Source organism: Hesperophylax consimilis, chromosome 2, assembly GCF_061612785.1.
Source record: "Hesperophylax consimilis isolate HC1 chromosome 2, BYU_Hcon_1.0, whole genome shotgun sequence".
NCBI classification, from domain to species: domain Eukaryota; kingdom Metazoa; phylum Arthropoda; class Insecta; order Trichoptera; family Limnephilidae; genus Hesperophylax; species Hesperophylax consimilis.
Window position 1 is genome coordinate 18,297,552 of NC_142837.1, and position 23,987 is coordinate 18,321,538.

At 33.0% G+C, this 23,987-nt stretch overlaps 1 protein-coding gene across 1 annotated transcript in view; it reads left to right on the forward strand.

Moving 5' to 3' along the window:
• Positions 1-1,573: 1,573 nt before the first annotated feature.
• Positions 1,574-23,987, forward strand: part of LOC149425775 (uncharacterized) — a 299,336-nt gene continuing 276,922 nt past the window's right edge. The window contains exon 1 of the mRNA XM_089641680.1: positions 1,574-1,712. The gene's annotated coding sequence lies outside the window, so the exon portion shown is untranslated. The remainder of the gene's footprint in view (positions 1,713-23,987) is intronic.

A 23,987-nucleotide genomic window follows, 5' to 3' on the forward strand; every position in this document is an offset into this window, starting at 1 on the left:
ATAAATAAAAAAATAAATACGCAGTGCCGGCCCTGAGAGAAAAGGCGCCTGGTGCAAATAAATTTTGACCCCCAAAGCAAGTAGACGCCCAAAACAAGTAGACGCCCAAAACAAGTAGACCCCCAAAGCAAGTAGACGCCCAAAACAAGAAGACGCCCAAAACAAGTAGACGACCAAAACGAGTAGACGCCTAGGTAAGTGAACTCTGTAATCAATAATATGTCGATGATTTATTTATTTGTGTTGCACCGTTTTTTGAAAAATAATCTTAAGGGCGATGTGTTAGGACTGTTAGGTTGTAGGTATTATAAGCGCCTTGGCGCCTTGAGCGGACTGCTCCAATTGCGCACGCATAGGGCCGGATCTGCCCATACGTATGTAATATACATAATATTATTATGTTTATCAATGAAAGTCTGAGTAGTTAGTTATTAACAGAAAGAGTAGCAAAGTCCTGTTTTAACAAAGAGGTTTTAAATTTCATCTGTCTGTAAATTTGTTTGCATGTTCCGTGTCCGTTTCAATATGGTTACCATTTTAATGGTTCAGTAAAGAAAACTTTTTAAGTGTGAAATTGTCCTGTTTTTTTGGACTTTCTTATTCTCATTTTTTCTATATTATGATACCTACCTGACAAAAATTTAGAAACAATGGAATTTTCGTTAAGATAGTGACGTTCAAATGTTTTGAGTTAACGTTTTTATATTCATCAAGAGCTGACAGATGATATGCGAATATTTTATTGTCAAAAATAAAACAAGATCCCAAATTAGTTTTACCGATTTTAAAATATATAAGGTAGATAAATTATTTCATGACTTAAAATGTAATATACTTTGTACACGCCCATTTACCGCATTCAAGCTAGCATGGCTATTCCGATTAATATTATCTTTTATTTGCGGCTCTTAATGCAAAGTGTTTCAGGAAGCCGCTGGCCGCCAAAATCTGCACGGGGGGCGTGTTGGCTTAGTAACCGAGAGACTACGCCGAATCTCTACGCCAAGTCTATGCCGAGTAGATACCCCGAGTATATTCGCCAAGAGACCACGCCGAGTCTCTACGCCGAGAGTCTACGCCTCGCCTCTACGCCGCGCCGGCTCGCTTCGAGTTTAGCAAAGCGGGAAGTTGACTCAGTCGCGCCGGGACCTCTACGCCTATCGCTACGGACGCTCGTAGACCGCTGCAGCTCGGTGAAAGTTTAGTGCTACCACTCACTGGCTAAATAAACTTTTTAATTAATTGATACACAATTCAATGAGACATTCAATTTGAAATAAAATATTAAATTGAAAAATTTAAACAAGTAACTTTTTATGCATAGTGTCGATTTTACTATAACTACCTTACTAAGCACGAAATTTGATTAATTATAATTAACAACTATTTAAATATTTTTAAACTAATTAATAAAGAAGAGTGTTTAGTATAAATATTTTAATCGAGATTTTAAAAAAGTGTTGAGTTATTTTAGAGTGGTTAAATAATAAGGCTTATTGAGTTAAGTGCTAATTTTATCCAATTATTAAATTGTATTAAAATTATACGAAGTTATATATAAGTGAATAAAAGCATTTAAGAAATCTCTGCTTAATGAATAATTGTAATTCAGATTTCGAACAACACTTAAAATAATTTATTTTTAAATATCGTGGAAAATTTTAAGTGATTTTAAGTGAACAGGACCTATTTATTTAACAACTGGAATGAAGGTAATTTCTAATGAATACTATATTATGAGTAATTTAAAAAATAAGGTAATACACATAATTTTTAGAAATATTACACAACTAATACAAGACAGTACAAAGTAACAATAAATTAGGTACATACTGATTACTGAGTTTTGTAGTTATCATTAAACCAAAAGTGTTTTTTTTTATGTTGGGAAGATAAAGAAGGAAGAACATTTATTTATTGATTTTTTAATGAAATTAAATAAATGCCTAGTGTTTAATATTTCTCGTTTCTTACAAAAGTGAAAGACTGTCAACCTACGTAAAAATAATAAAATCATGGCCCAAAGCTTTTACTCAAACGTACGCCCTAATATCAGATATTACGCGGCCGAGTCGTAAAGATGAATAAATAAATATTTTTCAGCCCCCTCTGCCCACACACGATAGCAATTTCTGAGGCTTAGCACTTTGCGTGACCTTTGATACGTGAAAAATGAATAAATAAAAAGTGCAAACAACCTGTTTCTATGATTTCTTCCCTCATTATGTTAATTAATGGATTGCTTGTGAAAAAGCTTTCCGGAATTATGATCAGCATTCTTTTATGATATTTGCATTTTAATCCGTATTTTAATGTGGAAATTAATCCGCTGCATAAATTTCTAACATTCTTGCCAGTTTTGTTTTAATTATAATTTTGTGACCATTTCATGTAAATTAGTTTTTTTTCGAAGCAAAACTACGGATATGAAAGTGAGATCTCTCAAGCGTGGGTTTGGTTGAAAGCAAAATATAAAAAAGTAACGGTAACATTTTATTAAATTTACGATATTTTCCGTCTAAATACAAGTCGACATTGTATAATGTGACCCGGCCCGGAAAGTTAAAACGAACGTTGCGGTGCCCTTGGAACACGAAAGGGTTCAATCTGAATGATGTGGATCAGATATCGTAATATGATATCTGACGGAACGGAAACCGGAAGGTTATTTCCGCTGTTTTCATTGTATACAAAAATAATATAACAAAAGTTGATATTATGCAGATAATTTATGAATAAATTAGACCTGATAATAAAATCTTTTAAATAATGATTTTGGATTTTCTTTCAAAAGACAAGATTTTCGACAGACCTTTTTTCTTGTTGTAGGTGTGGTGTCTGAATAATTATGTATCGCGAAATGTTATAATGTAAGCCTTTTTTGTGACTTAAAATTTTCCTACTTCACAGAGCCAGTTGGACCATGTTACCTGAAATAGGGATTTTTGAGTGTTGAAACGAGATGAGAGATGGCAAAAAGAAGAGGAAGAGGATAGTAGAAAGATGCCTAACTAATCTAATTAGATATAAGAGAACATAAAGTTTCGGTTTTCAAATGAACTTAAACACTGTGTATTTTTTATATTACAAATATATCACGAAGTTTCTTGAAAAGGGAGCGAGTATTGAGCCCTATGCGTTCGATTGCTAGTCGAGTGTCCAACACATAGGGAGTAGTTACCACCATTTCTAATGTTTCAATTCAAAGTCCCTTTCAAAGATCTATAATACATTTGAAGCATTGAACCTCAAAGTGTCATCGTTTTCCCAAATGGGGACTGCTTCCCTAAGTTGGACACCCAAAACAGCTCCCCGGAGACCACTGTACTGTATCCTGTATAATCTCAGGTCTCAAGTGACGGGAGAATCGGGGTGGAGGCAGGGGTATAGTGTTCCATCTCCTTCCCCTTGGTAATGAATGTCTCGCATAGAACCGGGGGTAATTTAGTGGAGTCTGGGGGTGCTAAACGCCCACGGAATGGAAGCCCCACCAGGGGGCAGTTTCTCTTCATTCTTGCCTTGTGATCTATACGGCCTAAGAAAAATTTCAGAACTACACTCGAATTTGTGAATATGTTGGTTTTGCGAGCTATTAAATCCGGAGAAATCATATAAATTCATTTAACAGTTTTAAAGCACAGTTAGAAAAAAGCTTTTATATTTTCTTCAGTTACGAACATTTCCATTTACCAATGTAATTCTACTATATTATTTTTAATAGTTACATACTATCTTTTCAAGATTAAACTAAATAGTTAAGTGGCTGATTTGACAAAGGCGTTGGATTATCACTAAGGCGTTATGAGTTCAACCCATCTATTAGTTATTCATCACGACACAAGCAACATTTCCGATTAGTATACAATTCTATTAACTACGGTGGAAGATTTTTTTAAAATATTGTCAGATTGTTCATATCCCTGGAATGCTCGTTTTTCTTTTTAAATGAAATAAAACAAACTTATCAATTGAACATTGAAAAGCCAAATAAATAGATTAATAAATCGATTAGTAAAACAATTCACATATGAATACATTCACATCGGCTACCAAATAATGTAATCTTATAATGAATCATTCTCTAAACTTATTATCCAAAGAGTATGTAGCATTTGTATTATTAACATTTCACGAAAATTTTTTTTACAGCCAATGATTAAAAATAAAAGTACGTTGTAAGTTATAACTAACAATTTTGAATTTCTTTACCAAAAGTGCCCTTTCATTATTTCGGTATTCTGTATATTAGCCTTTTATCCTGCCTTTGATTTTTGTTTTAACTTAATCTGATTTTTACCGATTATCTTTTCGTTGTGGCTACTTTTATTTTAACTTACTTTCAGTTTACTAATCTCCCTAAAAGTGAGTTTTTTGCTGTTAAATTCATATCTGAAATTTTGCTGTTTGGTCCCGTGTTGGTTGAATTCAGAGGTCACAAAAGCCTTCAGTATAATTTACAAAAAACTCCAGCAAAGACAATAAGTCTTTTTACAACACGATCCTATCGGAGTCGGACATAAAAATGTGTACAAAAGCGAGGCTTCATTTAAATTTTGCGTGAGATCTATTTATGTCCGTACGTAGTCGAGCCTACTCATTTTGATTAAATGTTGAAGATCGTATTATGATAGAACGTCGCATATATCTGTCCAGAAATATTTGATTTTTCCTCCTCTTTGTAGAGAATTTCTTAATTTTTTGAAAGGATTCTAAATTAGATCTTTGATTTGTCTTTTTTGTATTTCTTGGGCATTAACTATGTAACAATTTCTAGAAGTTTTTTTTTTTTTTAGTTTTAATTTCCAATGTACATTTGTTACTTAAATTTTGTTTACTTTGATACCGTTTTAAGATCTGCTCCTTCCACAAAAATGCTTATTTAATTTAATAATAAATAATATTTTTTTTTAGTTTTTCCGATCTATAGTTTAATGGCAGTTGCTTTTGTGATTTGATATTATTTTGTGTGGAAATACCGCACAATGTTACGTACGGAGCCAGCAGAAGCTGGAGTCTCTACTGCGCGGAGCCAGTAGGAATAAGAGACCCAACTCCACGGAGCCAGTAGGAGTAGAAGTTACGACTGCGCAATGCAATAGGAGTGGGATTCCCAACTTCCGGGAGCCTGTGAGGAGTTGTAGGAGTCCCAAGTCCCCACTGCATGGAGCCCGCGGGAGGATAGCATTCTCAATGGGGTCTGTTGGGAGAATTGTGAGGGAAATTGGATACGTACGAAGATGGTTGGGAAATACTTGGATATTCAGGTCTGATCAATAAACACAGCTGACGTGATTTAAAGTATACGTCTCGATTCCAAACGCTTTTCCTTCACCAGGACCATACAGAGAATATGTGTACAACTCTGCGAAATGAGATGTTTCTTGGGTCTTCGTATCTTCACGGATGATGGAGATGATGGAGTTGGAAGCGCAACAAGATTCAGCATCCCTAAAATCAACCAATATACGTACATTACTTCAATTATATTATTGCATGCACAGTGTTTTATATAACTGCTTGATACTGTAGTAAACTAACTATTTTATAAATTAATGGAAACAAATTATTGTGAATACACCACTGTTTAGTCATAATAATCGACATAATGAAAAACATATAATAAAAAATTAACAAAAAAGAAAAAAATTACCTTCGGACATACATATTAGAACGTGCGGTGTTAATAAGTTATTGTTAAAAAATATTTATGAAAATTAAATAAAATTATTGTAAAATAGGTAATTAATCTATTTATATAAGGAAAACCTTTAAAAAGTAACTCAACCGAATCAAGGACGTAAGATCTACTAACTTATATAAATAGAAAAATATTTATAAACTATGGTATAAATATGAAAATAATATCTGGTTATTAAAAATATAAGATTTAATTTATTTATACATATTTGTATTAGGCGGTTTTTGACAAACATTACCTACCTTTAGGATGATTTCCAAAAAATAACAAAACATATTTTAATATGTTAAATTAGTAGAAGTCCATGTTAATTTTAAGTTTTTCTTTTATGTATTCAATAACATCATTATTCATATAAAATGAAAAAATATGAAACTTTTTTCCACTTTAATTTATGTGGAAAAAAGTTACACATTTGTTTTATTATAATGTATAATAATGGAATTCCACAACGAATTGTCAGTTTCAAAAATACAAATATTATTATTCAATTCTCAAAAACAGTTAATTTATAAACAAATACCGCTGTTTAATTATTATTATTACGTTTGGCAGCTGTTTCGCCTTCTGAAGCTATTATCAAACTGATAATGCCTAATGCCAGTTTGATAATGCCTTCATAAAGCGAAACAGCTATCAAGCATATTATTAATAGTTACTCGGCTGATCCTGTTTAAATATAACTGTTTTTTATGATTGAATGAACAAAAGAAAAACAAATAAAACATAAAAAAATAATCGAAGTGTAAAATAGTAAAATGGGGAAATAAAAACAATGATTTACAATAATTTAATATTCAGGAATAGAAATCAATTAAACTTTTTTATTATTTATAATAAAATAATGCATATACAAAATTCCTGACATCGTGATTAAAGATTACTCATTGAATGAAATTAACGTATTATTGAAGACTGATAAAACTAATAAATCTAATCGAAACGGGAAACAGAAGAAGATATAACAAATAAAAAGACAACGGTCACAACCAGTAATCGAACCCAGAATCTATGGTCTTACCGGGACAGGCGTCTTAACTACTGTTTTATTGTTAATTCTTTTATTTTTATGGTTATTTTTTATTTTTATGTGTCTTTTTCTGTTTCATGTTTCGCTTAGATTAATCAGTATTATATTCTCCTTCAATGATATGGTATTAACTTTCCAAATATACTCCTGAACAACTTTGTTCCTGAAGTTAATGTAGTTTAATAAGTACAAATAGAGAATACAAATCTGGCTGAAAGAGGTGAACGAAAAAACTCTTTAAAAATATACAAACAACCTCATGGAAGACAAGTAATATGGAATTAAAGAATTTTAGTCCGCCTCAGCACAGGACACCCTCGTGAGAAATACTAAAATACCATTACCCATTACTACTATAATATATAAACCATTTATATATTTTGTATGTACAATGTTTTAAAGTCACTAAAATAAAAAAAAGTATAAATCACAATATTTACAAATACAGAGGAATAAATGTGTTCTGTAAACAACCAGTCGGGCGTAATAAAGGTTTGCTAATTATCAACATACTTTACAAAATGCTGTCATGTTTATTTTTATAATTATAACAAAAAAACTTACACATTGCGCTGTAACTACTGTTATAGTGCTTGCTTACTTTTTGTATGATATACGCTTATTGAACTCCTTTGTACATTTTTTATGATAATGTAACTATACTTGTGTTTTACCTACTTATATTTTTAATACTTATTTTATTATGTCGTCATGTACTATACACTACTGAAAAGTTACGTATAATAATGTATAAATGTAAAAATCCTTCAAGACGTGAACAAATGCATACAAAATAAATACATATATAAGCTAGTGAAGACCAGTAAGAAATCATGGGACATTAAAAAGAGCTGAAAGTATTTATTAAATATTTGCCTCAAGATTTGTCATTTTAATTTTGTATAGATTTCAATAACATGTACTATCAATTTTCTTAATAATATATTTAAAAAAATGTTGAAATATTAGAAAGACGAAATATTACATTCGAATGATCACCATGAGTTATAAATTTTATTAAATGAAATACATGTACCAAATAGAGATTTATAAAAAATTCAAAATGAAATAAATTTCTGATTATAGGTAGATCCTACTTACTTTATCGTTTGTCTGAACCTGTAATTTATCTGTTGCGATTTCCAAAATAACACAAAAATTTTAGTTCGTTGAATAATTTCACGCAGTAATTAACATTTCACGCGCAAAAAATAAAAATAATGTTTTGATGACAATAGATTCAAACCAGTTAATTGCAATAAAATTACCAATGAAAAATGTCTTTCAATTTCAATTAAAAATCCTTTAAAAACACACAATTATTATTTATTTATTACACGCCTTTTACATCATAATTTACAAGTTGTTTGTATATATACTGTCTTACACTATCGTAAATACTAACTATAAATCAATTTAAGAAAAATATAAATATAGTTGATAAAAGTAAACAACAACATAAAATAAAATAAAGACCGGTCAGTGGTTGAGTGGGCATAGCGCTTGGGTCTCACCCGAGCGTCGCGTGTTCGATTCCTCGGCTGGCTAAGTCCTCCATCACAACACAAGCAACATTTTCGGCTTTCTGTGGTGGTAGTAGGAGATTTTCAAACATTGTTGGGTTATTCGTAACCCGGGAATGTTTGTCTTTCTTTAAAAAAAAAAAAAAAAATATGTTGGTAAGAATGTGAACAGAAAATAAAAATATTTGCCTAAGATATCACACCGACGTAATCGTATATCACCCTCCACATAAGCAACACCAAATTTGATTGATTTATTTTTATTTTTTATTGTACAACAGAACATTAATTCCAGTTACAGTACAATTTTACATCATATCAGCATTTGGGTAAGTGACTCTTCAATAATTGTTTTAGGTCATTTAGAGAACAGTCATTTACATCCAAATTCTTTGCTAGTTCGTTCAACAGCACCACTCCCCTCGTCATGCTATGCTTTGCCAGGACGTCGGTTTTGCCTTTTGGTATTCTGAATAAGTCATGGTGTCGACTTTGGCTGTAGTGGTCTGGTACATATAAATCATAGCATCCAAAGAGGAATGGGCTATCAATAAAATTGTTCCAAATTTTGAAAGATACAATGGCTAGGCTTGCTTTCCGCCTAGTTTCCAGACTCACAGAATTAGTTTCCTCAAGTAAGTCGATATGTTGCATGAACCTGGGATAGGTTCCATGCGTCCGCATATAGACATACCTGAGGAATTTCTTCTGGATTTGCTCTATGATTTCAATGTACTTCTGGTGGTACGGTGCCCAAACATCGCTCGCATACTCCAGCTTGCTTCTCAGTATGCCATCGAACAATGCTAACATAGGATCTTGGTTATTGAACTGCTTGCATGTCCTAATGACGAACCCAAGAAGTTACTTTACAACTCACCGGTTCTGATGTTCAATATAGCTAAATCTAAAACTAACGAATTTTCTAAAAAGCTATCTAGAATCCAGGCTCATCGTAAGAGTAAACCCAACATTTACTAGTATTTAAGAACAATTATTTGGAAATATGTATGCTACTCTAGGAAACAGTGTTACGGATTCAGGCATTCTGCTGAAGCAGGTAACTCCGAGTTTAAATAATATAATGTATAACATATAACCTTACCCACCAAGACCGCGGTAATTTTTTATGCATGAAAATAGTATTGAATTACTTTTTTTTCATCATTTTAAATAATTTTCATGTGTTCCGCACATTATTTTGACATCATCCTACATACATCAAGAAATGAACTAGGTTGTAAGTTATATCGTTTGCACGTTTGGCCAGTAGCGAGGTCTTCTACCATTGCCAATCATCTTTTATCTCACGTGAATAACTTGTTCAACCATCATAGCGTTTGTTATCCACTCGAAACAAAATTAATCCTCGTAACTGTGCTTAATTTGTAAATACGCGATTTTATGTAGTCAACCTAACAACAACCTTAACATAAAAGTAATATTAAAGTAACATGTTCGCGCTGAACCTTTCAAAAGGTTTTAAGGCAAAGGCTTATGATAATAATAATTTCACGTTGAGTTAGGTAATTTAAAAGGTTTGAACAGGTTCATCAATCATACTGGCTCAATGGGAACTTTATCCAAGGCAAAAGCTTAAAAGGTTAATCATATTATCTACACGAGGTGAACAAATTGATTTTCTTATGAATTTCGGGAAGAATTGAACCCTGAAAACGAGTCAAGCTTCATCGGCCACTTTCGGGGAAGAAAAACATACGGGTGCGTTGATTGTCCGATAGGTCTAGGAAAATATCTCTTTTTCATGAACGACATGCCGCCGTTGGTCGGTGATGGATTATTCAAGCCAAATCTCGCTCAATATTTTTATACATCGTCATTTTAAGTAATTGGATAATTGAAATGTTCAAACATGACATAAGCAAATGTGTGAATTTGGAAGTGGCGCATTGGCGCTACGTATTTACCGGATCTATTTCTGGACATATTTGCGAGTTGCGATTAATTGTTGACAAGTAAGTTTAACATGGTTGATTTATTTAATCCACTTTACATTTTGCGATAAATTCAACGGTCACCGATAGGAAAAAAAAATGTGCTTAATTTAAAAAATATATATTTTTGAGTATGCGGTGAGTGAGTTTAAATTGAAAACACATTTTACCATATGAACTTATAAATTATTGCAAATTAACAGAGAATGTCTGTTGGTTGTATTTTTAACTTGATACAACTTTGAAGAAACGTACTTAAATGTTATTTTGATCATAATTCACACTGTACATCGTCATAGTAAGAATTCAATCAAAGATGAAACTTTTCAATACGAATACCGCATATGAGTCTTAACTGCCCGTTGTATGGGCATTGTGAGGCTGGAAAGTGTGGGGACCTGGATATTCAGATTTATTCATCATATAAGTTTAAAGTCATTTCAACTACAATTTTATTTTTTATTTAATTTCAATTTGAACAAAAAATAATAAAATGCAATTCATTTGCGCAAATCGGAATTTTTCAACATGCGACTTCTAGATTCCCAGCTGGGAGCCTTACCTCTTCATTTTCTTTGCAGTTCACCTTGTTTTGAACTCAAGACATTTGGATCAAAAGTCATATTTACTATCGCTTTGCCCCGAAGTAGGTACACGCATAATTTATACAACGAGAGGAAAACCGGTAGATATGACACATTAATATGCATTTTGTTTAATATAACTAAAAGCATGATAAGAACTTCCAGTGTGATTCATAATTACATTGTGCTCCAACAAGGTACATAAGAGTTTCATAAAAATGCTACATAAATGAAAACTGGTCACAAGTAGAGTTTCGAGAGCGTAATAACATCGTTTCTCTTTACACTCCGTAGTTGAATCATCTAAAGTTGTGTTAAAGATGGGTATGTATTTAGTTTCGTGAAACATAGGGTTAAAAAGTACCCTTTTTTTTTAGATGTACGAGTAGTTTATTGTAACAGATTGGAGAAAAGGAATTTGAAAAGGAATCGAATTTGGGAATCTGTTTGATGGTACAACAATTTTTTTTGGGCTCAAAAATTTGTTTCGCTTTTAAGGGATTAGGTAAATTATAGAAAAAAAAACAAATGGTGAGGCTAACGGCCCTCCGCACCACCAACTAAATTCAATTGAAGCTCTAAATTGTCAACAAATGAAAGTGCAACGATCGATCGAAGATATTTATTCAACGATTATAAATTAGAAATAAAATCATAAAAATCACTTGAAAAATGTATATGGCTGCAATTTAGATGTTTCACAGAAATTTTAATTCTAGGATGAATGATTATGATTAAACGTTCAGATATCGCCTTATAACTGGAATGGACATCGGGAATCTATCCAATTCTCACGATAATCAATTTAGTAGAGTTGTTCAAAATAGAAATTTCGACCTCAATAGTTGTCTCAGATGGACCGCAAAGCGCACGTGTGCCGCTCCCAACCTTGAACATTGATTGAAAGGCCCGAATACACTATTTGGATTAGAATTGATTTCATACACTTTATTTAGCCGTTTTTACTAATGAGGAGCGTAGTTGTTTATACGTAGTACACTGATGTCCAAAAATCCCAAGCTACGCACACTGATGTAAAAAGCAGACATTGTTTTCCAAACAAAAATGTCAGACGAATGGATAGGGTAAGAAAGAAAAAAAAATTCAATCGCTCGTATGAAAAATTCCAAAATGCTTTACAACCTTAGAATTTATTTTAAAATGGAATAATTCAAAGGGTTCATAACACCGTTTCTTCTAAGCCGCATTATACAACATTGTACCCGCGAGGGTAACCTTAAGAGGAGGGAGCACTTTGAATCCTACCCTGTCCTCTTTTAATAAAGGTGCCGGAATAATGAAAAAATGCTAATGGCGGCTTGGCGAAGTGTGAAAAAGAACCGCCCGAACCGATATTCTGTTCGTCAAGTTAATTAAATTGTGTAACGGTCTGCCGGGAGGAGGAGGTGAGTCCTTCAACCCTTCCCTCTCACTCCCACCCCCACCCCCTCCACACCATTATAGTCGCCATGGCACATAAAGACATTTCCGTTTTTTACGTTTAATAGGTTCCTCGTTTAAGCGCTTGTTTGAAGCCTCGTTAAAGTAAGAGGGTTAAAAAAGGCCATTAAGGTCTTTCAATTGAGAGCTGTACAAAGTGAAGGCAATAGCTATATTCTTCGTCTTCTATCATCTCCCTTTGATGAATAAGGGTATAGCACCCCTTGGCAGACCAATAGCTATCTCTGCCACTTCTCTCACACTGTAGACTTGTGGCGACTATGATTCGGATACATCTTAAGACGCTCTAAATATTCTATTACTCTTGGTTTCAACTTAATTACTATATGTAACGTGTTCTATTACACGTAAATGAACTATATATCAAATCCACAATAAATACGACAGTGAAGAGCTCATTCAATTGGTTTTGAATAAATCACGGGAAAAAGTAAAATGAAGGAACAGCCTACCTTGAATTCCCCAGAATCCCGACAATAGGGCTGCCGACGAACCTTGCACTGTTCACGGGGTGAAATTTCCTCCGAAACGAGATGATCTCTAATATGATTTTGTTATTTAGTACAAAGCATGTGAATAATACAGCGAGAACACTACGATTGCACTTTCTTGCTACACGACATGAATTCGAATGTTGTACTTGCGACAATTTACAATGCAACAAAAATCTTCGTATTTTCAAGTGTGGGTAAGGCTGTTTTTAAGAAAGGAAATCGATAGCAGGTATGACAGTAGGTATATAATGGGAAAATGGTAGATATTATCCAAAACTGTTTCAATACTACACACTACAAAAATCAATTTTTCAGGTCTTAGTAGATTTTTCTTGTAGTAATTAAATTGAAGTGTTATTTCAATTATTTATGCTTATTTAGAGTTTACTAGAATCTTAAATCTTATTAGTATAAAATGACATACTTATGCCGGAATTGGTATTGCTGATACAACAACATATCGTGTACTTAAAACGAGAAATATTGCGTAGGTGTAAGAGTTTTGACTAAATAGAAATATTAATGCATTTTTTGTGTCTCTCCCACCTCAAATAGTTGTTTCCCTCCTTTATAAGTCATATTTGTCTTGGTCTTCGCCATAATAGTATGTAAAATCATTTTACTGCACTAGAGATTAGCGACCTATGGACAAGATAAAATATGACAGTAAAAACCATCATCTTCAGTACTTAACTTATTTTAATAACAATCAAAACACGATAATCACAAAAAAAACTATTGATTCTTGCAAAACACACTACTCTTTACAATTTGGAGTTAACAAATCACGTTGCAAACCCGGGCAGCTAACTGATTCCTAAGGTTTGCACGCTCGCACGTGTTACTGCTGAAGCACCCCTAGTAAGTTTTTTATGAATTATTTCTTAGCACAAAAAGTCCCGTAGTCACTGAATTCATAACGCACATATGTGCTTCATTTTGTACTCACTCTCAGGCAGCTTCATACCGACGAGTGGATTTTTAGAACGAAATTTGAATGGCGCTGTTTAAAGTGTGGTTAAATTATAACACATGTTTGCCTCATAATCATACCTTTTTATTGTTTTCACTGTACAAACGAACTTTAGAAAACACCGCTACTGCTACAAGAAACAATAACATAACATTAGTGAATGTGTGAAAGACATCTCGGGATTAGTAATTTCCGGCAAAAATTCATTAGAATGGTCATTATTTTGAATGAGACTACTTATACTCATCACTCATGTCAAGGATTCTTACATAATTTCAGAGTAATATTCTGTTAAACTCTAAGTATTTTCCTCAAAGTAAATTCCTCCCGCGCTTTCCCGGATTTATAATTTCCGCATCCATGCACTCCGACAGATATTTAGACTTATAGAACCGTTTTAAGTATTGCATTTAATTATAGGACTATGCCATATAGGAATCGGAGAGTTAAAAAAAATGTGTAAAGATGTATCTGCACTATTGTTAGATGAACGTTGTCATGTAGTCTGACGACTAGTGCAAAATTATATATATATATATATAATTAAGGGTTCACACAGAGAAATGAATTCAAAAAAGGCATTTTTATAGGTGAGCTACGTTTATTTTTTGAAAACATAGATAATATTAGAATTACTTTTGCAACCTCGGCGTTTTAAAGATTTTGTTAACACATTTCATTACCCGCCTCACTAAACATTGTTTGTCCTGATTTGGTTTGTTGGTACAACAACCAATCTCCACCCTCTTTCCTCCCATCATTTTAGCAGCCTCAAACTTTGACACAAAAAAATTTGGGACGCCAAAGTTCACTGAACATATTTTGGTAGAAAGCTGTTACTTCGTGATTTGACAAATGAATGAAAAAAAAAAAACTTTGTTAATAACCCCATAATGTTGTTCAAATTTACTAAGACTGACCGGTTTCGCTTAATACAAGCATCATCAAACAAATTAAACGTACCAAAAAATCATGGTGTATGCTTATTACTTACATTTACTCATAAGGTGAGACGAAATATCACTCTCGTCTCATTCTGTATATATGTTTAAGCAAATACGAGTGAAATTTTTCTCACTTAATATGTATGTTAAGGCACGAGCAAGAGTGATGCTTTGTCTTGCTCTGTATGTATACATAAGCACATTAATTTTTGATAACTTCAATTTGTACAAGAAACGAGTGATATAAGCACATAAAGTGTGTTTTTTTAATAATTTAATTTATACCCTGATGATGCTCGTTTTAAGCGAAATCGGTCGGTTTTAATAAATTAAACATATTTCGTGGGTTATAAACAAAATTTTTGTTTTATTTCATTAAGAAAACATTAATATCGAATAGTTTTTCTCGTTTGGCAACAGATATCAGATATTGTTGAATGTAAATTCAGGGTATTATTATTCAAAATTAACGGGGAATAAATTATTACAATTACCCAAGTGGTTTCCGCACTCCGGATTTCCAATAATTGATGGCCAAGTCCCTCCTGTCTGTAAATATTTACCCACGAAATTAACAGGTAAACACTTGGGCTGGGAACGCGACGGAGGTGAGTGGAAAACGTTTTGAAGTCATTCTGTGGGAGGGAGTTGCGAGTGATAATAAGTTGACACGGGGAAGAATAAGATGGTATTATTAAATGGTTTAAGTACGAAAATGTTTTGAGTTATTCAGATGAAAACGAAATAATATTTGATATGACCATTTTCTTTTATTTTTATTATAAGACTAATTGAACTCCCGGCGTTGCTCGGGCTTGACACGGAGTTTTTCAAAATTAGACTTAAACCGTGACATTCCTCTAGTTTTGAAGATCAAGCGTGTAAAATTTCATAAATATTGGATCAGAACTGTAAATGTAAAAAATCAACAAACGCCGGCCGCCACAGACAATCTCCTTCATATAAACAGCTCAAGTGAACTCGGCGCTGCTTGGGGTTATTTATTAAGTCCTAGCATACCCAATTTCTACAGATTAATAACAAGTTTGTTATTAACTCTTTAAGTTTATAAGTTAAAAAAAAATTGTTCTTAAGAAAATATTAATTTGAAACGATACTTAATATGAATTTCCCTCCGTAAGCTCCGAATATTATTAAAAACACATTTTTTTCTGTTATTTAATATGTTATAGGCATGAACAAAATTACAGTGTATCTTTAAATGCAACTAAAGCTTTTGTCTAGAGATTTTTGCTCTATTTCAAACGAGTTGTGTATTATTAGATATTTTTACAATTTTCGCATAATTATTAGCTTCTTTTACCGCGCTCCCTCAAACATTCGCATTTACATATCTCCCTTTCAAACCATCTTTGAACGCTTACTACGGGGCCTTAATGCTTTGGAATAATGTTTTAGGGTTATAAATTATAGTATTCTTATACAAAACATGGAAATAATCTAGTGTAAAATTGAGGAGCGAAATATTGAAATAAGATGGAAATATCTACCAAACCTTTTTTCTAGGGTAAATAAGTTATGATAATAATAGTTATAAGATAATCATTTACATTGTGTACCTACCTAATTATTTTACTTTTGAATAGCTATAGGTATGTAAATATTTCACTTTGTGGAGGCGTGTCATTTTCTATTATACATAGAGCAGATAAATACATTGATTTTTGATGGTCTGCATTAACCATTTCAAAGACATAGAAAAAAATGTAAATAAAAAAACAAAATTTTGGATAAGATCTTTGCGAAAAAGCTCCTCAATTAAAGAATCGTCCGTCAGTGAGATGACGTTGGTTGAAGTTTTGTTTGGGATTTGAGCATTGAACTATGGGTTTCAAGCTTTGAGCTTTGAGTTATTTGCTTTGCTTTGAGCTTTGTGAACTTTCAGCTATGAGCTTTGAAATTGTGCTTAGAACTTTGATTTGAGCTTTGTTGAGCTTAAATATTGTTGAGCTGTGTTGAACTTTGCGCATCAAGCTTTGTAGAGCTTTGAGCTTTGTTGAGCTTTGAGCATTAAGCTTTGTAGAGCTTTGAGCTTTGTTGAGCTTTAAGCATTAAGCTTTGTAGAGCTTTGAGCTTTGATGAGATTTGAGCATTAAGCTTTGTAGAGCTTCACACAGCTTGGTATTTAAGTTTATCAAGAAAGTCATAGAACGTTTAATATTACTCTTATTTTGAACGTTAAGTGTGCAACTTTCATCATGATACACCAAAATTCTTCTTTCAGGGGTGGAATAAGAGGATGGGGGGTGGTTTTACGAAACCATACGTACGTACGATCTTCCTTTTGTTTTGAAGGTCAAGTCTGCTCCGAATAAAACTGTTAATTTGTTTACAAAACAAATCCGGTCCAAAGCCACAGACAATGTACTTTATATATTCAATACATTAAATAACTTTTATCATTTCTGCATAAATAAAGTGCCCACCTAATACGTATGTAGATTTTTCCTATCTGCTTTGGTGATACGCACTCAATATTTTTTTATTATTTTATTTTTTTATTTAGTAGCTATATTATACATTTTTTTACATTTTTATAAGAATATATATATGTATAGAATATATAGGAGGCCAAAGCTCGATATGGGCTGTAGCGCCATCGAAGAAGAAGAAGATATATATAAAAAATAGATGTTGATTATATTCATAGTCCTCCTCACTAGGAGATCCTGTGCTGAGGGGGACTAGGTTTTGGATAAATTATTCAGCGACTTCTATGGTATGACTCCATGTTTTGGGTAAGGGTTTCCAGAAACTTCTACGACGATGTTTTAAATATGCTAGTAAGTTCTTTTTCCGGTGATTCCTTAAGCCAAGATTTAATGTTCTTAATGCAGTTGTTTTTTGTTTTGATTTGTTTGATACTAAGTGGGAGTTTGTTATATACCTTTACTGCTAAAAATTCAGAGCTTCTTTGTCCAAAGGTAGAGTTACACTTTGGTATAGTTAGTATCTCTGTTTGTTTGGCTCTGGTTTTATGAGTATGTGAGGTGTTTTCCTGACAATTATTTTTGAGGTCTTGTACCAAAATGTTTTTGGCATAGATTTTCTGTATGCTTGGAACGTCAAATTGTTTAAAAATTTCTGTTGTTGACGTCCTTATGGGAACCTTAAGTATGGTCTTTATGATGCAATTCTGAGTTACCTTCAGCTGTTTTATATGTTTTGATACTGCTGAGCCCCATCTTATTATTCCATATTCCAATTTGGAGTGGCATAAAGCATAGTAAACTCTCTTTAAATCCCTAGCTGACAAAATGTTCCGTAATTTTTTGAAGAAGTAGATGAGTTTAGTTAACTTTATTGAAGTTCGATCAATGTGTGAATTCCAGTGTAGTTTATCGTCAATTTCAATACCAAGATATTTTATGCTTTTGGTTTGAGTTATAATCGAGCAGGAACATTGAGGAAATTTTTTTTGACATTCATGTAGTTTGAGTATATGCTCATTCATTGGTTGTCCTCTTTTGTTTTTGAAGAAAATTAAATATTTGGTTTTATTCACATTTAATGTAAGGGAGTTTGCTTTAAGCCAGTTTTGAAGAACAGTTAGGCCATGTTCAGACTCCTTATATGTGCTTGTCCAATCTTGTTCATGGAATAAAATTACAGTGTCATCTGCAAAGCTCATTATGTTTCCTTTGATGGGAAGATTCATAAGGTCATTTATGTAAATTAGAAATAGTATAGGTCCTAATACGCTTCCCTGGGGGACACCGTACTTAATTGGTAGAGTTTTGCTCCTTCTTTTACCAATTTGTACAAATTGTTCTCTTCCCGTTAAGTAACTTCTAAGTAGGTTTAGGGTTGTTTCGGTTATTCCATTTTTTTTTTAGTTTTAAATACAGTATTTCGTGGTCAATGGTATCGAAAGCTTTTTGAAGATCAATGAAAACTGCTAGGCATTTTTTGCCTTCATCCAATTTTCTAATAATTGTATTTGTTACATTAGCTATAGCGTCACCAGTACCCGGGTTTTCCCTAAAACCATACTGCGTAGATGATAATATTTTATTAGAATCCAAAAATGTAAGCATTTGTTTTTTTATAACTTTTTCTAATATTTTTGATAGTGTAGTTAAAATACTAATTGGTCGATAGTTTGATACATCATTTTTGGGACCGTTTTTATATATTGGAATGATCGTAGCAATTTTAAGACAAGCAGGAAAAATACCATTTGATATTGACAGATTTATAAGATACGTCAGTGGGTGGATTAACTCATTTTGTAGATATTTAATTGATTTGCTTGATATCTGTTCATTTCCCGATGAAGTATTTATATTTAGGGAGGCTATAATATTTCTTATTTCATCACTTGTTATCTTGACAATATTGAGGCTGTTTTCTTGATTTACATCGTCAATCCTCACTGTATTTTCGATAGTACTAATTGAATTTTGTTTAATTTTATTTGCTAAGTTTGAGCCTATATTGCAAAAATAGTTGTTTATAAAGTCAAGAAGTTTGTCCGTTTGTAAATATATATTCAAAACGTTAGTTAACAAAGCTAGTTTTGAAACATGGAGATTATTGTTAATTAAAAGTGGTGTACACAGTTTCATTTTCATATAATTAAAATGACGCCACAAAGTAATTATGCAATTATTGAAGAAGAAATAATATCTCATTTCCAACAATTTCAACTTAGAAATATGAATTTGTGTGCTGCTTCTCCTATTGAGGTATTCATCAAATATGAAAGCCTAAAAACATTATGTTAAGTTATTCTATCACACGCTTGCCTAATATTTCGTAACAATGCAAACCATTTATTTTATTATTGTAGTTGCTGGAAGACTGTCATTTTAAAAATCATATTCGTTTTTAATGTTACAATAATACATTTTTTCACAACAGCATTGATACTCTACGAAGTACGGCAACGCTCGATATGCATAGCAAACAATGTGTACCACTTTGCAAAGAATCCTGCATTGTAAAAAAGTGTAATAATCATCGTCAGTATTTTTTAAAGAGTGTTTACATTAGAGAAACAGTAAACAATTTTAAAACTGCCCGTAAGCTTTGAAATAACAAGTCTGCATGATTAAATGCATTGTTTTCAACATCGACGTTTGAAAACGTCTGAATTTGAACGGCAAAATAATAGTATGGCGGATTGAATATAAAAGTTGGGTTGTGGTAGCAACAACAAATTTAGTGAGTAATATTGAAATACACGTAGGATTAAATATTTATTATTCCTGACAAGTAACTTAAAAGCACACAGGTACTCGTAAAAGTATCCACAAACAAGTCACATACAAATAATAATGTTAATCTCAAAATATCGATTTGGGAGCCACCTCTGAGCTGGAGCTCCAAAATACTTGATTCTGTGCAAAAGAGGGCGGTCCGTCTGATCCATCTCTATGCACAGAGGCAATGTATGTATTCTGAGTCTGTTCTACAAGTATTTTAATGAAGCCTGCTCTAAGGTTCTAGCAGCAATGATCCTTTGTGCACCGGTGCACGTAGGTACACAAAACTCGACTCGATTCATGATGCACTACAAATGTCTCTTGCGGTACGGCTCCCCTCATCACCTCACGGCTCTAATACAAAAATATCAAGTACACTAAATGACCTAGTAATGTTGTACTAAGACATAAACACCTCGGCACCTCACACCTCGAGGCCTTAAATTAAAAAAAAATTCCCGTATTCGAAATGTATTGATGTAATGCAAATATCATTACTCAATAATCATACACCTCACCAACTGACGCCTCATAGCTCTAGTACATAAATGTCCCATACACGAAATGTAGTGATGTAGTGCTAACACACAAACCACCTCAAACCTCACTACTATGGCACAAAAATGTCCCACGCACGAAATGTAGTAATCTAGTGTCAACACACCAACCACTTCACACCTCACGGCTCTGGTATAAAAATATCCCATGCACGAAATGTAGAGCCAATACACCGACCACCTCATTTGTAGTAATACAAAAATCTGGGACAAATACATGCATTGAGGTGGCGGGACATTTATAGTGACTCTTGTATGTAAGTACCCGAAGTACCCGATCCACATGAAATTAATATTTTGTATAGTTAATTAAATAATCTCGCTTGAGTTTATTTAATTAACTATAGTCATTACTTGCTACTTGAGTCAAGTAGCAAATAATTAAAAATAGCAAAATAAAGTGTTTGAAGTCATTTGCGACTGCAATAATACGTTAAGGTTCAGCTGATAAAATAATAACAATTGTTCGAGGAACGAACAAGGGCTGGGATAGCCGTATTTTAAAGGGCTATTCCACACAGATAAAGCAGGGATAAAACCTATGGCTTATGACAGACGAATACGATAACACAATTTGTAAGGTTAATTCACAGTCAGCTTATCGGGTGGCGAACGAAATCTGCATCTCGAGAACCATCTGTCAGCACTGAAACGGTGATCGTTGTACGGTAGCACTCGTTATGTTGAATTGGATTGCGATTGTGGCGATAAAATACGTTTAAGGGATTATTCCGATAAATAACCGGCGATAGTACACACATTGGTTTTGACAAGACGAACGTTTTTTTTATACGATTGTACGGCTCACGGCACTCCGTGATTATAGTTGACGTGTGTGAATTCAAACTGTAGAGTTCAAATTCTGACCATACTAGCATTGGTTAGCACACGGACTGTCAAAAGCAAATCGGCGTGACGGAACAACAATAGATTAGCCCTCTCGTGTCCAATTTCAATCTTAAAATAACACCACCTTAGATTAATCTCGTAATAAAACTCCCCATTTTGATGTAAATTTGTTATATAAGTTTCTAAAAAAGAACGCGAAAGCAGCAAAAATTGTTCATTGTGTGACAAAAGTGTTGTCGTAATTTGTTGCGTGACGTAAAACTTGCTTGAAGTTTATCGCATTTAAATTCGATGCTTCTTCCGATCTTTTGACTACGAGATAATTTTTAAATTTTTTATTATGTATACCGTACAAGAGTCCCAATTGCTCCCACCCGTCTAGAGCCATTGAGACTATGGCATCCCCAATTGGGGTACGTTTGGAGGCTGAAGGGAAAGGAGATGGGGAACAGGAAGGTGGGTGAGTACTTGGCTATTTTGATCTGGACACCAAACACGGCTAATGTTATTTATACCAAAGTTTAATTTCTGAATGGTTGTCTTACAGCCGGTCGATACTGAGAGTATTTTTCACTCTGAAACGTGCAACAAGGTTTCAACAACACTTTATTTTTGATAAATGTTTTCTGAAACCAATATGTTTGGTTTCGATGTCAATTTTAAGGTTCACACGCCCTGTCTAGATAATACTAGGTCGATGGTTCAGCTATGATTGCTTGATACTTGTTTGTACTTGTCTAGCTCATGAGTCGCACGTCTCTCGGAGTTTGGACGAAGCTATTAAAATTGTCAATTTTGAAATCGTGTGTTTTGAACTAATGAGATATATAAATATAACGTTATGCTTTACAATCCGAACACCTACATGAATCACATGAAATTGAAATTCAGTATTAATCTCATGAAAAGTACTTACGTACGTGTTGGTACACGAAGTAAAGCACCGTAAATCAAACGCCTGAATAAATGATTTCAGGCAAAACTCACTACACTGAAACAAAGCTTTACGTAGGCTTGTTATTAACAGGAGTTTCGTACAATAGTTGGCCGAGGAGTTAAGAATTATTATGAGGCATTAAATTAACGGAACACATTTGAATTTTTAAAAGCTTTGTTTGAATGAGTTGTCCAATTAATTTGATGATATTTAATAAAGACTTCTCAAATAGTCTGAAACCAATTAATATGATAAACAACTTAAGCTCACGCGAACGCTGTTCCTGGCGTCGAGTGTGCTGAGAGGACACATTATTTATTTTATTTTGTTTTGGAAACAAACAGTGTTTTATAAGATAATTACAAATCAATTTATGATAAACCAATTAAGTTCTTCAAACAAAGAAATTATACACAGGTACTCATCGATATATTGTCGATTTAAATATTACAATGTAAACAAAATCATAGAAAAAAACATTAAAATAGAACAAGTAAACAATTAAAACAGTAAGAATTAAAGTATTTCAAAATGTTTTGCATCAAATCAGTCGGTTTGATCTATTCAAGCTACAGTTAAAAATGTCTACATCTCGTAGGGTGTTGAATGTTTTGCAAATAGATGAATTTTGGGGCATAGTGTAGGTATAATGTGGTATATTAAATAATAATTTAATCTTGCGTGGCGTTCAGGGCATTCTAGATATTATATATCTTACAAGTATAATCGAGATGAACCCATAATAGACATTTATTTATTTATTTACGCCTATTAAGGCTTTTACAGTATGTAGGTACAAAATATAAAAAATCCAAAATATATTTTTTTTCAGCCGATAAAATACTGATAATGTGTTAGTCAATTTATATTGCTTTATCAAAATATTCGCCTACTTGATAAAAAAAAACTTCAATTAAAATTGCTTATATACTGAAATTGATGTACTAAATATATCAACAACACCGGAGTATTTGTTTCCTAGCTGTTAAATCCGTCGCATAGGAGTGTAATATTGGGACGTTGATGTAGAAATCCTACAATAATATGGTAGGTTCTGTCTTGTAACTGACCTGCTTGGAGTATGAAAAGAGATTACGTATAATAAGTCAAGGTTATCAAACATTGAATTAATGATTTTTTTACGAACAGGTTTAATCGGAAATGATTCTACGATCAGATAATTTTATTAAATTTAATGAACAAAATACGTAATCGTAATTAAGGCATTCTCTAGGAATGCCCATTTTAAAATTTACATATCTTAAAAAAAATATTTTGGATTCTTTTAATCGCATGTGAATGAACCTCATAATTTGGGAACCAAACCATATAACACATAATTAACACATAATAAAAACAGGATTGGACCTAACTGTGACCCCTGGGGGAACCCACTCGTAGCAGTGAATTTGTATGAAAATGATTCATCAATTTTAACAGCCAGTAATCTGTTGATCAAGTAACTATTACACCATATATAGTGAATATATAGACTATACCGAATTTATGCAGTTTATTCAGCCTTACTAAAATCGGTGATTAATCAACAATACGTACGTATGATTTAAGATTTTCACGGCTAAAAGTATTTTTGTTATTTGTTTTTGGGGTGTTATGCCGTGTTGCGCTAACTCCTTCTTTAGCCAACGTTTCGGACAGCATTGCAGTGTCCATCATCAGGGCAGATGTGTTATTTGAGGTTGTGTTAAAATGTCAGCTTATGTATGAGGTTGTGATACCGTGTTGCCAGCTCC